General features: G+C 39.6%; 1 protein-coding gene across 4 annotated transcripts in view; it reads left to right on the forward strand.

The window, feature by feature from the left end:
* The window catches only part of LOC146332482 (multiple epidermal growth factor-like domains protein 11), a 220523-nt gene that overhangs the window by 130709 nt on the left and 76772 nt on the right, over nucleotides 1–13042 (forward strand). The window lies entirely within an intron of this gene.

Here is a 13042-nt window from a genome sequence, read left to right on the forward strand (position 1 = left end):
GGGGTTCTATCTTGAAATGTGAATTATTCAGAAGAAGGAAAAGAGGAGAAAATAAACAGAATTGATTAATTATCACAAAATAATACATGTCAGAATGAATCAAAACACAATTTAAGGTGAGATGATTTAATATCAAGACATTCACCAAAGACATTAATCATTTCATAAAATATATTTTTTTAAATTAATCCAAACTGAAGTAATTTATAAGCTCCACCCACATGTTAAAGAATAACTAATAGTGAATTTGCTCAGAATGAGTTCATCCATCCAACCATTTCCTGCTTCATATCCGGGGACGGGTCACATCGGCAGCAGGCAAGTAGCGGTCCAATTCCTCCTGGAGGGTCCTGAGGCAGTCCCAAGCCAGATGAGAGATATAATCTCACCAGACTGTTCTGGGTCTCCAACCAGTTGGACGTGCCCAGAAAACCTCCAAAGGAAGATGCCCAGGAGGATCCTAATCAGATGCTCGAACCACCTCATCTGATCCCCTCCAACGTGAAGAAGCAGTGGTTCTATTCTGAGCCCCCGTCTGCATGTCTCTGTTGCTGACTATAAAACTCAGTGACCATTAAATGTGATATAAGTAGTAATATATATATATATATATATATATATGAAGCCTAAATGATCTTATCTCTGAGCAAAGTCTGGACTAAGTGATTTTCCCACCAGATATATCAGGGTATTGCAGTTTGAAAACTGACACTAATTACTGAAGTTTTGAAATTAAAATTTTGTCTCATTCTTGCTTGATATATGACTTCAGGTGCTCATCAGTCCGGGGTCTCTGTTGTGGTATTTTGTGCTTCATAATGCACCACACATTTTCAATGGGAGACAGGTCTGGACTGCAGGCAGGTCAGTCTAGTACCTGAACTCTTTTACTACGACGATACCAATGTGTCTTGTCATTGTCTCGCTGCAGGGACATCTCTGAAAAAGACGTAGTCTGGATGGCAGCATATGTCGATCCAAATCCTGTATGAACCTTTCAGAATTATTGGGTCCTTCACAGATGTGACAGTTACCCATGATGCCATGAACAGCTGCTCTCTTTTGAAGTTAGCGCTGGTAACAATCTGGATGGTCCTTTTCTTCTTTAGCCCGGAGGACACGACGTCCATGATTTGTGAAAACAGTCTGAAATGTGGACTCTTCAGTCCATCTCAGATGAGCTCGGGTCCAGAGAAGTCTGCAGTGTTTCTGGATGTTGTTGATATATGTCTTTCTCTTTGCATGGTAGAGTCTGAACTTGCATTTGTAGATGCAGAGACAAACTGTGTTTACTGACAACGGTTTTCCAAAGTGTTCCTGAGCCCATGTAGTATCCTTTATACAATGATGTGGGTTTTTAATGCAGTTTTTAATGCAGTGCTGCCTGAGGGGTCAAAGGTCACATGCCCTTATCATGTGCAGAGATTTATCTGGATTCTCTGAATCTTTTAATGATATTATAGATTGTAGATGGTGAAATCAAATAAATTCCAGCAGTTTTGTGTTGAACTATTTACAGTTTTTCACAAAGTGGTGAACCTCACCTCATCCATGCTTGTGAACCACTGAGCCTCTCAAGGATGCCTCTTTCATACCCAGTCATGGTCCTGTCACCTGTTACCAGCTCACCTGTTTACCTGCTGAATGTTCCAAACAGGTCATTTTTTAAATGTTTCTTTCAACTTTCACAGTCTTTTGTTACTCCTGACTCAACTTTTTGGAAACTTGTTGGAGACATAAAACTTTTTATGAGTATAAATTCAAGAAACAATTCAGTTTGAATATTAAATTGTCTTTGTCTTTGAATTGTATTTAACTGAATATATGCATACTGTTTTTACACTGCGTCCCAACTTTTTTGGTATTGGGGTTATAGTTCATATGACATGTTTTTCAAATCCATCTGCAGGCAAAGATGTATCTAAAGCAGAGTGAAAAGCCAGCTGTGTGAAGAAACAATAATCAGTCAAATATGGGTCGAAGTAATTGTGCGACGAATGAAAAAAGTAGATCTTGAGATAAAAGTTCAAACCTTTGTTACCTTCACACCTCCACACGTCTGCCCAATCACTCACAATCACACAAAGTGGAGTGCTTGTCAGATTATTGGTTTTAAAAAGTTACAAAAATGGATCAAATCAAAAAGTTTCAGTTCTAAAACTTTTGTAGTTTAATTTGAAGGACTTGTTGGCTTATTTCTTGCTAAAAGTTAGATGAGAAGGTCGATATCACTCTCTGTTTGTCCTGAACCAGCAGAGATGCTGTAAAGAAGGTGCTGGGCAAATGTTCTCCCCTTAAAATCACAGACTTTTGTATTTCTGAACAGTTGAGAGAGTCAAGCTGATTGTTTTTACCTGCTTCCAGTCTTAAACTCATATTGCTGCTGCATGTCTGGCAGTTAAACTCATCAGACAGTGTCTTCTGCAGCAATTTGCCCTAAAATGAAATGCTAAAAACAGCCACCCTGACTCAACATCCGCCTTAATGTACATAAGTGGTGTTGATCTGACTGGCAAATTTTAGTTTAAGCAGGACGCCATGCGATTAGACAGACTTTAAGTGGGTATGAGTCATGAAGCTGATGTGTTCCTCTTGTTTTTTCAGTTTTGACTCATCATGGAGTCTTTTAGCCAGTGCAACGGGGATCATTTTATCTTCGTCTGAACCAAAAAGTCTGGAGTTCTCCCTGCTGGAGTCGATTGTACAACTCGTTTGCTTCATTTTCTTTTCTTTTTTTTTATGTTTAGTCACGTTTTCTTTAGTTTTCTTCCCCTGAGTAGCCTCAGATGTTAAATGCAGGTCAGTCAATGCAGAAAGAAAGTCAGGTTTCATGTTTTACTTCTGTAAAAGTAAAAATAAAAGAACCTCATAATGATAGAAATTCTTGTCTCTCTGCGTAGGAGGGTTGTCTATGGATCTTCCAATTAGCTGCTGCATTAAAAAAAGAAGTTTTAAACATCAATATTTCAGTATGTTCTGTATGTGTGAGAGAGAAGAGTAAAGGCTGTAATGGACTTTATATTTGGAAGCTTCTAATTTCTGCTCTAAGAGGGCCTGTTGTGCAGCTCAGACTTTCAGTTGAGATATTCATAGTTTCTACTATTAAAATAAAACAATTCTCCACTCAGATGCCCCCCCCCCACCACCACCACCATCCTGTAACCATGTAAATACTCAAAATAACTGCTTCATACAAATATTTAGGTTGCCTTGAAACATACAGATAAATCATCCAGCCTTGATCAAATCTCTTTTGAATTTATGTGTCAAATGGAAATGCCAAAACTATCTGTTGAACTTACCGAGCTGTTGTCAAGGTTTTAAAATTAGTTTACTGTCTTTGTAAAGCTTTTACTCTGAAAATGTTCGTAAGGCTACAGATCCGTGACTTTCTCCTCTGAGTGCATACAGCTGAAGTCACTTGCTATAAGTGAAGGCTGACACAACAAATGGTGTTAGATTTTAACAAGTTTTCTGGTTTTGTGCAGACTGTCAGCCTGGATCACCAGACCCATTTGGAAAAACAATTTCATCCAGAACTTCCCAGGTACAAGTCAAAATGCTTCTGGACACTATTGGACAGACCAACAACTAATCAGAGCAATGAATCGTGATGTAGTGTAGATGGTAAACTAAACTTTGTACGGTAAACACATCTTTCTTATCAACAAATGCTTCAAGTGCAGGAGTTCATTCTGCTTTTAGAGTAAATCTAGTCTGACTCACTGGATGCAAACTGCTGGTTTATGTCCTGTCACTGCTCGCTTGCTTCAAGCGGCATCGCAGCATCCGCCATCTTTTCAAAGTCCCCAGGAAACAAGAGAACAACGTCCTAGTTGCAACCTGCAAGGTGAAAACAGCAAAGTAGCTCCCGGGATGCTAATGGTATTAGCGTAAACAAGCTAACAGCTGTTACCTTTTCTTTTGCAGTGATGTAGTCGTCTTATTGCCTCCCAACATGCACATTCCCCTCAACGCTATTTTGCAGCAGCACCGTCGCTGCATCCTGGGTTTAGCACCATTCAAGATGCTTGTGATTGGCTTAAAGAAATGCAACCAAGGCGAGGGATTTTTTTTTTTCCTATAGCAAAATGTGCATGTGTGGAGCCAGACCTTTCTGCAGCACTGAGCGCTGTGGAGAGAGAGAAAATATACCATCCAGTCCAGAAACTGTTCTACATCAGCGGCAGCCATCTTAATTGTTTACAAAAAATGACTAAACAGCCTATAAGGTTGCACTCCTCTGCACTGCCATCGTATCTCACTAACTCGCCTCGTATTAGATAATCTGTTGTGATTGGCCCGATCAGATTCAGGACAGGTGGAAATCTGTCTGAACAGGAGACTGAAGTAAGAATCCTACTTTGGCAAAGATATGGCTTTTCCTATTCGGCCTCTGATTGACTGGTACTTGTTGCCTTCATGGGTTGGGTTGGTTAGGTTTAGACATGAGCAGTGATGATTGGTTAGGATAAGTTAATATCAGTCTAAGTCAATAAATGAGAGCCAGAGCAGGGCGGGTCATGCCTTTACCATAGTAGGATTTGTAAATCTGCAAACGGAAGGGGGGCACAAACGTATCTGCCCGAGCAAATAAAGATAAGCTTGCAGACTCGTCTGATTCCCAGAGCTGGAAAACTCCAGCTCTAACAGGAAGCCCTCACTTTTATTTTAAAACTTTAACGTTCACTCTTGTTTCAGTTCAACAAAACACTTTCAGCTAAGAAACCCTGTTGTCCATGGGCAGTCATTCATGACAAACAAGGCAATACATCATTTAACAACAAATACAAGGTTTATTCTATTTTTTAAGCTGTGTTAAGTTATGTCTGGACACTAATGAGAGCTTTTTAATTTCACATCAAACAATACTCTTTCTGAACCACCTGTCAAATGACGTGATGTTGATTCTCAGTGGGATCAGCAGCACTGAAACGTTTCACAGATAATCCTCTGTGTCCTGTTCTGCACTGTGTGTGGATGGAAGACAGTCATGTCTCTGTCATCACAGCCGTGATCAGAGAAAGTTTGTGTAGCTGCTGTGGTTCAGTTATCATCGTGTGTCTTAAAGAGATAGCTTGTATTTTTTTGACGTGTGGTTGTTCAAGGTTCTTATCCAGTCAGTTTATTACCTACAATAGATGGCGGTTGTTGTGGACATTAGATGTTTTCAGACAAAGCAGTTCTCGGGACTTTACTCACAAGAGAACTACACACCTTCAGAGAAATTTTTTTTGTTTGCATTCGCACTAATAACACTAGTAGGAACCTCAAGGCGGCGTAAGCTGGTCGGCATTTGATAAATAACTGTTACTGTGATTACACGTAAACAAGATGGCGGACACTGCGGTTGGAGCGGTTGGAACTTGATGCTTGTTTTTTTTATCAGATCCATATCAGTTGTTGTGGTCTTTTATATTTTTTTTTCTTCTCTCTGCACTGATTCGCTGTGTGGCGAATGTCTGGTGTAAGAAGTTGACAGGAAATGCTGCTGAAGATGTTTACGTTCTGCTTTGTCACATACACACTCAATAACACCTGGACTTTGTTCTCGGTCCATTTGTTTAATACGAGAGTGGTATAGATCTTCATGAGCACATGCCCCAAAATTTACTAAGTATTCCTTTAATCAGGAATTAATTTGATTTTGACTGTTAGCCTGGACTGAAGAGTCCGCCGGGTGAGCGGTGTACTGTAGGTGTGTTTCTCTTTGAGACATGAGAGAGAAACGAGCCACACCTCTGGAGCACGCTCACATTTTATTATTGGCAGAGAGCGAGTACGCCATAGACAAACCTAGAAATATCCCTTAAAGAGTCGGCCCTCGCCAAAGTATATCACGCAGCTCTTAATTTAGTGCAGAAAGTTCTGCTTAGTGCCAGCGAGCTACTCTTGATCAAAGTCATTAGTCACTTGATTTGGACTCTTTGCTGCTGAATAATTGAGGCTGTGAGAGGATAAAGGATTTGACTATGCTGGCTCACTAGTTAAGAGAAATAAAGAGAACTCCCGTCTTTGAGAGGGAGACTGAAGGAGGAGAGGGACAGAGGAAGAGGAGAGGAGGAAGTGAACGATGCATGAAAAACAGAAGGAAGGGAAGAGAGTATTAAATTAGAGAGAGATTGAAAAGGAGGAAGTCTGATTTATGTTCTGTCTGCTCTCAGCTCTGTCCACCACAGAACTGATGAAACATTTAACACTATAATATCTGTAAAACCACCACCCACGTCTGGGGAGACAAAGTTCCCCGAGCCTGGACTCTGTGTCCGTCTGTCCTCAAGCTGGTTAAACAGCTGTTTCCAGGGTTTTCCCTTCCAGCTCACACTCTTAGAAATAAAGGTTCCAAAAGGTTTTCTGTGGGGCTGGGGTTCTACCCAGAACTATTTGCTTTTGAAGAACCTTTTTTTTTGAAGGAAGGGTTTGACAGTGGTCTGGTTGCCTCCCCAGGGGGGTGTTCCAGGCACGTCCAGCTGGGAGGAGGTCACGGGGCAGAACGAGGACCGTCCTCCATCCTGGCCTGGGAACACCTCAGGATCCCCCAGACAGAGCTGGTTAATGCAGGGAGGTCTGGGGTTCCTGCTGGAACTGTTCTCCTGGAACTCAGCAACCCGATTTCAGATAAGCAGTTAAAGATGGATGGATGGTTTGTCAATGGTTCTTTGCAAGACAAACGGTTCCATTAAGAACCCTTTTCATCCAAATAAACCTTTTTGGAAGAAAGGATTCTTCGAGGATATTAAAGGGTTCTCTGTAGAACCCCTTGTGTGGATTCTGGATGAATATATGAATATAAAGGGTTCTTGGTAGAAGACCCGGGGATGGTTCTAAATAAGACCCTTGCAATATTAAAGGGTTCTCAATGGGACTCTCCTGGGTAGGTTCTAAATAAAAACCTTGGAATATTAAAGGGATGTCAGTAGAACCCTCTGGGTGGATTCTGGTTCTCGGTGGAACTCCCTGTGGGGTTCTTGGTAGAACCTCTTGGGTGGGTTCCAGGTAGAACCCTTGGAATATAAAAAGGTTCTCAGAACCCTCTGGGTGTGTCCTAGAAATACTATGAAATTATATGAAAAGGTTTCATGGTAGAACCCCCTGGATGGGTTCTTGTTAGCACCCTTAGAAGGTGGACAAATTCTGGACAGAACCCCCAGAGAGTGTTTTGGTTGGAACCGTTACAGGGTTCTCTGTAGAATATCTCATAGGGTGTTCTAGAAGGAATCTTTACAGATGGTTGAGGTATAACCCTATATGTTGGGTTCTCTGAAAGAGGATTTAACCTTTTTGAAAAATTCTGATGGGGACAAGCCAAAGAACCCTCTCTGGTTCTAGTTAGCACCTTTATTCTAAGAGTGGTGCCGTTGGTTGAGAGCTGCTGGCACTCTCACTCTGAGTACTTTACTTCCCCAGTGGGGAGTGCAGTTCACTCTGCGCGCATACATCAAAAAGATAATAGTGCTTTGATTTATTTTATCTCAGATGATGTAATATACAATAAAATCTCGTCTTTTGTGCTTGTTTTCATTTTAAATCTTCGGGTTCTGATTTATACCAACAATCCATCTCCTTACAGAGCTGTGATATATTTTCTGAACCTGAGAATCTGTTGAATGCACTCATCAGTGTTTATAAAGGAAGGAACACGATAAAAAAATAATAATTTCTTGTTGAAAATATTCCATTCATGTGTTTGCAACAGACTAAATGTGTAGATTCATTTTTTGTATATGAGGGTTGATTATAATAGAACAGAGATAGAATCCACACATCCACTGCCTCGTAGTGGATCCCCTTTATTCAGCAGAATACTGAGGGTGCAGCGGCCGAAAGAATTAAAATACTAAATGCTGAATTTGCTGCTGTTTCAGCCTGATGGAACAAACTGTGCTGCTGCCTGTATGGAGGAAACTGCACATGTTCCTGCATCCATCTCGCTGCGTGTCACCGCTGCAGCCTGTCGTTTGTGGTGTTTTGTTCTGAGTTGCTATCACGTCACGTCGGGATGGATGTGGAGCTGTTCGAGAGCGTTAATGTGCTCCTGAGAGAGGCAGTCAGGTGCATCCTGTCTTAAAGTGATGATTCGGATCGTTTGAAGTGTGGTTGCAGGAGGTGCTTCTCCACGGTCAGTGTGTTACCTACAGTAGATAGACGTGTCTCCAGTTTGGAGAAGCAGCAGGAGTACCGCTGTAGGAAGCGAAGCAATGTCCTGCTGTGGACAGGAGCAGCAGCACAATGTATTTTAGACACCTTGAAAAATCTATATCAGTTTAAGGGCCTGATTTACTAAGTTTGCAGTAGGTTTGCATGTTTAAAATCATGTGCAAACTTAGTAACGGTGCACACTGAGGATTGCGTGTTTCAAATATGGAAGAAAGCACGCACTGTCCATTTAGTTTTTCTTAATGAATGTTCAATATGAGGCGTTTCTACTGGAAGGAGAAAATGCAAATAGGTTCATTTAGCATAAACACTGTGATTTACCAAGCCTGAAAATAATTTGTGGTGACTGCGGGTGTATTTAATACGTTTGAGGCGTGGAGGAGATACTCTGACTTAAAGTCATTTCTCATGAACTCTTTGGTGTATGCATTTATTTTTATTTTCACTCAGCAATCCTTAATAATGCAGAAAAACACCACGATTAAACTTAAATTTATTGTAGCCTTATTTGCAGCCAAATGAAACTGAACATTCACAGCCACTGTAGCCTAAAGAAAATTTACACTGTCCTTTATCATGTCCTCCTATTTTCGCCAGCATCACATTTTTAACTAGGTTTTTTGGCAGGTTGTGCGTCTCTGTCCCCAGCGCGCTCCTGTCTTCCACTGCGCTTCTCTCCAGCAGCGCGCCCGTCCAAGTCCCTCCCCTCACCGTCGCCTGTACCCCGTCTCCCATCCATCTTATTGGGACGTTTATAGCCGCTGTCAGACCAGCTTATCATAAGCCAGTTTTTCTTTTGTTATTCGCCTTATATCTTTGCCATCGTCTCTTAATTTCATCTGTTGTTCTTTACTTTTTTTTTGCTGTAGCTCAACACCATGTTTATTTGCTTCTTCCACTAACACTAACATGGGATGGAATTTAAGTTTGCGCTTGCCGTCGTTCTGCCTCCTGTCCAAACCTGTAAAACACACAAAACCCTGATTTAAATCTTGATTTAAACCAGACTCCACTGACAAAAACATTCATATTCAGCAGTCATTTTATCTCAGAGAACACAGGAGCTGCTGTTTGTTTATGTTAATTTGTGACTTCCATGTTTTCTTGTTTTAAATGTTTTCACCAAAGTCACAAAATCACACAAACAAACAAACTAAAAAATAAAATTACTGTTTCTGCCAAAGGAGTCTGGTTGCTTTGAGAGAGTGATGTTTTGCTCATGTAGCTGCAGTTTCCCAACAGGAAAGTCTGACTGATGGTGAGATAAAGTGGTGAAAATATTCTAAATATAGTGTGTATGAGGGGTGAGGATCTCTTGGTACTTCTTGATTCAATTCAATTCCTATTCAGAAGGCCGAGATCCGATTAAACAACAATTATTGATGCATCAAAACGTTTGATTTATTTTTTTCTCCCTGTGTGACCACGTTATAAAACAGACAGACAAAAGGAAAGTCTGTCTGCTGTGTGAGAAGTGAAAAATGGGTCAGACTCGCCTGCAGTCCAGACAGAGCCTGACTAATGCAGCATGTTCTCATACCTAAATGACAGAATAGCTTGTTTGCCACTGACTCCCAAAAAAAGGGGTGCAGAGGTCTGCAACCTGCAGCTCCAGAGCCTCATGTGGCTCTTTAACATCTTTAACATCTTCACTGGCTCCTTGTGGCTTTATTTTTATTTTTTATCACAGGCCTCCACTGTAAAAATGAAAGAGATAGAGATAGATCTTTGACTTTTGAGCCCAACTCAAAGTTTTACCAACTACTAATCTGTAGTTGAGATAATTTACGTTTAATTTACTTTCTTCTTTAGATAAACTAAAACTTTTAGAAATCAAAGAAAATATTGTAGGTGGTTACAATTTTAATATTTTCACTTAAACGATTAAAAACCTTTTTTGAAGTTTCTAAAACTCAAAAGATTCACGTAAATGAGCTCAACTAAAAATTAAAGGTTGGCAAAACTTTTTTTAAGTTTATTTCAAAACATAAGAGTTTGAGTTGGGCTCAAAACTCAAAAACCTATTTCAACTATTTTTTCTATCTTTTGAGTGTAAAGTGATTCCTACATTCTCCAGCTGTGAAAATATGAAGCCTGAACAGTGAATTTTAAAGAAGTTGATATTTTGTCAACTAAAATGTGCATCATAGCATTTGTCTACAGCTCAGTGCCTTTTCCTCTAGATTTTGTCGTGCTCTTGATGCCAGATTTTGTCATGTATGGATGCTAAATCAAAAAACAACAACAAAAACAAAAACAGTAAAGTCTTCAGGGAAAATAGAGAATTTAACAGTTGCAGATCTAGACAGATTTTCTGCTTACTTTTTTTGGCCAAAATGGGTTGCAGACCCCTGTACTGGTGGAAGATGAAGTAAGTCAGCGTTGAGTTTAGTCACACAGGATACAAACAGTGGCCTCCTCTGTGAAAGTCTGGGTCACTAAGAGGAAGGTGTCGTCTACCAGAACCACCAACGCAGAGGGAGATTCACTTTTTATTTGTAATGGATACACTTACTGAACAAGACAAACAAACAATGCTAAGAGTAAAGATACAGATAAAAATATAAAGAAATTCTGAATAAATATTACAACTGCAAAAAAAAAGAAGAAAAAAAGGAATTGGTTCTCAAATAATGGAGGAACTTGACAAACAGTACATGAGGTATGAGGTCACTTCACTGTACGCAGCACCTCAGTAATAACTTCATCCAGTGAGGACGAACTGGGACTGATGGCGAGTCATTTATGACTGAAGTTACCTACAGAAGTCGTGTTTATCTCCGCTGACTCACATCCTTCAGATTCTTTCAATTTTAGACGGAAGCACCAGACACTTTACTGACATCGAGACGGATCGAAACAAAATATGAAGTGTGTCGTTCAGCACAGACGCCTCGGTTCACCTTAACCTCATGGTGAAGGTAATAAACTAGATTTACCTCGTGTTTTTTTTTTTTTTTCGGCCTTCAAGTGCTGTAGGAAGTATTAGAATAATATTAGAGCACATTTGAAGCTGCCAGCACAGTAGATACTAACTGGAAATGTGGAATTTCTTTAAATTTAAGAATATTCTTGGTGCTGCTACAGTTGTTTTAGGTCAAAGTTAGGAGGAGGATTATTTTATGCTTGAACTTCAAAGTCCTTGAGAAGCGCTTGATATTCAACATATTCTGGTGTTTCATTTAGACAATCACTCAATTAAACTTTTAGACTTTTTCAGTCATAGTCAGACAAGTTCTCTGTTGATCTCTTACTCTGAAACTTAGTGAGCATTAAATGATCCTGATCAAAACATTCAATCAAAGTCAATATGAGCAGTTGTGAAAAGTGATAATATACATCATTTATATTTGTCTGGTTTAGGTGTTTTGAAAGTGCTATTAAATTATGAAGAGTAAAATGCTGAAACTTTTTTCCAGTAGCAGCCGAACATCAGTGGGAGGATTTTTGCTGCAGCTGCACCAGGTCTGTGGATTACTCTCCTCCAAAGCATCAGATTATCTCAGACGTTAAAAAAACTCCTCCTGAACTCTATTTCTGTGCTCCTCATGTTTTGGTGAATGTGAGTTTATACTTTTAAAATCATATATAAATAAAGTTAGTTGGCTCGTCTGCACTTAGGTATCTGTTGGTATGAAGAGATCACAGACCAGCTGGGTCGGTAAACATCTACGTGCTGCATGGAGTTTACCGTCTCGTGGTTGATGGGAAGCGCAGATCAGAACTTTTCAGCCTGTCGCCTCTCGCTGACACTTCAGGCCGACGGTGTGCAGAGTTATCACATCTGCTCCCCTCAGGGACGCGTTCAAGGTGCCTCGGTGTTGGCTAAACTGCTGTAAAACTAATTTATTTCTGCCAGTATCCATTCCTGAAGACTGGGACCTGTATACTTTATGGATATCTGTACACTGGAGTGTCTGTTGTCTCGTCTGATGGGTTTGTCAGCAGCTGTTGTTAAAAGACATAATTAAAAAAACAAAATCTGAATCAGCTCAAAGATGATTTCTCTAACTTTGTTTCAAACGCCTAAAAAAGTAGGCAAGATAGATTATTTGATAAATATTTTTCCAGTTCTACATAATTGATGTGTGAATGGTCTGAAGATTGAAGAGTGTGAACAAAACTTCAGCTGTTTTTCTATCTGAGGATTAATGAAAATATATTTGCTGCACTGGCAACTATGAATTTATGGTGTCTTATATGACTGAACAGGCAGTGTAGATACAGACAATACTACTAATACTACCACCACTCATAATAATAATAATACTTAATAGTAATAATAATAACAATTCATTGCATGTATAGATGAAGTCTTGACAGTTGTAACAACTGATTTAAGATAAAAACATCAGATCAGGGAGTATCAATTACTGATCAACATATCAGACTGTACTTCAGTCTAACAGACAGAATGTGCTTTGTGTCTTTGTGTTGGCAGAAACACATGAACCTGACTGCAACGTCACAGCCAAGTGATTTTTCTTCTGATAAATTATCTCCTTATCTGGATAAATCAGCCTTTTATTTACTCTAGATTTCAAAATAATTAACGCATTATCACAAGAGAACAAGCTTCTTATCTCAAGATAACCAAATAATTAACTTCGTCTTGAGATAACAGAATTAAAAAAAAAATAAGTGTGAGTACGGCTGTTCTCGGTTTCTAAAATTGTTAATTCAGCAACAACAACAACTAAAGTACAGGACTTTTCATTTAAAGAACAAACAAAGTTCTTGTTTCTTCTCTTCACCTTTAACAGAAATTTTGAACATAAGTGAGTAACTGAGGTGAACTTGTACCTTTAAAGACATGTTCTGGACTGATTGTATAAAATATCATTGATCATTGATAAATAATATTTAGTTATCCTCAGCAACAAGT

This window comes from Lutjanus erythropterus, chromosome 1 (assembly GCF_056507025.1).
Source record: "Lutjanus erythropterus isolate fLutEry1 chromosome 1, fLutEry1.hap2, whole genome shotgun sequence".
NCBI classification, from domain to species: Eukaryota; Metazoa; Chordata; class Actinopteri; order Lutjaniformes; family Lutjanidae; genus Lutjanus; species Lutjanus erythropterus.